This window comes from Haliotis asinina, chromosome 5, assembly GCF_037392515.1.
Source record: "Haliotis asinina isolate JCU_RB_2024 chromosome 5, JCU_Hal_asi_v2, whole genome shotgun sequence".
Classification (NCBI taxonomy): Eukaryota; Metazoa; Mollusca; class Gastropoda; order Lepetellida; family Haliotidae; genus Haliotis; species Haliotis asinina.
Window position 1 is genome coordinate 24,429,031 of NC_090284.1, and position 3,324 is coordinate 24,432,354.

Here is a 3,324-nt window from a genome sequence, read left to right on the forward strand (position 1 = left end):
ATAGAAGTCATAGAAGGAAAATGTAGATGTAACGAACAAAACAAGTTAAGAAATGCTATGTATAAGTGGGTTCAGTTCTACGCCTCACTTACTAATATTCAATCAATGTCACAGTGCGTAGCGTTGTTTTAGATGTAAAATACACTACAAAATGAAACGTATTTGATGTGTTGTTGATATGTAATACAATGCATGACTTAGAATGTGAAAGAACAACAAAGACATTGGACTGTTAGTCCTTTAAATATTTGCATATTCTGTTGAATGTTTACGGGGCCGTTTTCACCTTTGATGAATAAGACAATCTGTGTTGTTACCACGTTGAGCTATTTGAAAAGGCTACTATTAGAAGTATCTGGCACACAGGTGAATCGTTCAAAGCCTATTACCCAGAAAGGGTAGATTACATTCACATGAAATTTTAATGTTATTCTGCCCTGGTTGGAAGAGGTTCTTTATATTTTTAATGTTCATGAAACCAGGACCTTTTGAAACACATAATTCTTGTTCTTTTGACACTTTGAAAATCTTGCCAGTGATATTACACAGCTTACACAAAGGTTAAAACTGCTGGAACATCAAACATTCAAATTTATATAGGGTATGTACAAGAAAAGAGAACACACGCACGCACACACAGATATATATATATATATATATATATATATATATAGAGAGAGAGAGAGAGAGAGAGAGAGAGAGAGAGAGAGAGAGAGAGAGAGTACATACGTACGTAAAACATTGCGCCAACGTAGTTTTGTGGAGCTTGCAATATGTGTATTACGTACATATGTACATTGTGACGTAAAGCAAAAAACTGTACATATTCGTCTTTTAATGTACTGTCGGTGCCTTTGATCTTTTACCGAATCATGTTAGAATTAATAAAGCTCCTTCACACTTATTTCGAATTGACGGGAATCAAGATGAATCAGGCAGAAAAAAAGCCTTCCATAATTCGAAACACATTCGGGAAATAATGTCAAAATAAACAACTTTTAAGAGCTTTGCAAGAATATATGAGACTCCCAGCGATTCTGGGTGTCCTGATGACGTCAGAGCTCACTTGAAAACGTTCTGAATGTGTTCGACTTACATTCGAGGAGTGTTCCAACTTCAAACTATTCCAGTACATTCAAGTACATTCAAGTATATTCCAGCAATAATCGAGACACTACAATCCGACAGGATCTGAAGTGGCTTGTCTTTTCTATTCTCCTTCCAATACGTTCAGAATACCTAGAATCCAGTTAGAAGGCAGTAAGGATACTAAGAATGCAGTTAGAATACACCTCAAATGCCGTTCGATATTTTTCGACTTCGAATGTAGATCGAAAGTTTTTAACACGTTCACAACATTCGGGCGTGCTAGAAATACTGACCCGAATGGTGATGGTAAGTGAGTGAGTGTATGAGTGAGTGAGTTTAGTTTTACGCCGCACTCATCAATATTCCAGCAATATGGCAGCGGTCTGTAAATACTCGAGTCTGGACCAGACAATCCAGTGACCAACAACATGAGCATCGATCTGCGTAATTGGGAACCGATGACATGTGTCAACCAAGTCAGCAAGCCTGACCACCCGATCCCGTTAGTCGCCTTTTATGGCAAGCATGGGTTACTGAAGGCCTATTCTACCCCGGGTAGACCTTCAAGGGTCCGAATAGTTGGAATGCATTCGGAATGCAGTAAGAAGTTTAATAATTCAGTTAGTCTATTTCCAGGAATATCCAGAAATGTTCATTCCTACAGCATTCCGGCGCAAGTGGGACGGAGTTATCTGCAGCCGTTATTCGGGAATTTACAATGTCGGTGTGATGCAAGGCATTTCGTCATTGCTCTAGTATACACTGAATTCCAAATGTTCAAATTTATTATTTTTCCTGTGAGTTAGAACTATTATTAAGCAAGGAAGATTATGCGAGCATGATGGGTAGAAAGCAGACGACACTTATAGTCTACAAGGAACGTAATCATTTGATGGATTCCAACTGAAAAGAAACAGTATGTGTCGACATATTTGTGATAGTAAGTACACATTATCACAGAATTTCTGCAAAAGGTCACAAAAGAGCACAAGTGTAAGTTTAAGTGAAAGAATGTTATAGTTTTTGAAGAAGAAAATTTACCACTTTGTGAGCCATCTCATGAATGTTGCTCTTAGAAAGTCTCGAATATTCAGGCATATGTAATTCTGTAAACAATCCAGTCTTACCAGCCACAATAACAATGGCTGATAGCTACAATAAACAACACAAGATTCTGACTGGTGTAGTAAATCATTGTTTACTAAGGTAGCACTTTGTAACCTTCCTTAATAACAGTGGTACCTGTTGTTACTGTTTGACACCACACTCAGAAATATTCCAGCTTTATGGCAGCTGTCTAAAAATAGTCAGGTCTAGACCAGACAACCCAGTGATCAACAGCATGAGCATTGATCTATGCAACTGTGATGCAAGGGCATGTGTCAATCAAGACAGCAACTCTGACCATGGATATGGTTTCAGTCTCTTACCACAAGCAAGGGGTGCAGAAGAACACACCAACCACAATCTTCACTAAATAAATGACAGCAGTCCATGCTCAAGGTGTAAAAACATTGGAGTCAGCTTTTTAGCACTCTTTCCCTGTTGTCACAACCCTGTGCACTTTAAAGAACCCTATCCTTTGGTAGATGACCAGATTGTGGCCACATGAATATGTGCTAGGTACAGCATGCAGAGAACTTGGACTGTGACTATGGGTCCCAGTCCACCCAGTTGTGAATGGGTACCTCCTTAGGATGAGAAAGCAACAATAAACTCTCTGTGCCTAGAGGCACCAAGAGTTGTATACTCCCAAGGAAGTTGAAGTTGATAATACGACATGCCATTGAGATGGACATCCAGTGATCAAGAGAAAAATACCAGCTCCCTGAGCAAGCACTAGTTGCGTGGATATGTGCACTGTGTAAATATCCTATAATAATATCAAACTTTGTCATTGGTCTGCTAATAAATGCACACACTATTTCAATATGAAAAACAGACATAGAATTCCATGAAAAAAAACAAGGAGGCGATACACTGTTACCAACAAAATTTGTCTTTAAAAAAAATATCCTAAGCCTCTGATAATTAATAAACAATCATTCCTTTGTACAGGTAGCAATGTGGCTCATGTTGCGGGCGATGGTGCACCTGAGATGACGAGGAAGGGGGCGTAGCTGCATACCCCGGCTTACACTGATGACACAGACAAACACTCACCATCCCGCCAACTCCAGCCGTTTTGTTAGCAAAATATTAATACAGGTGCCAAACATAAAAGATGAACAGGTG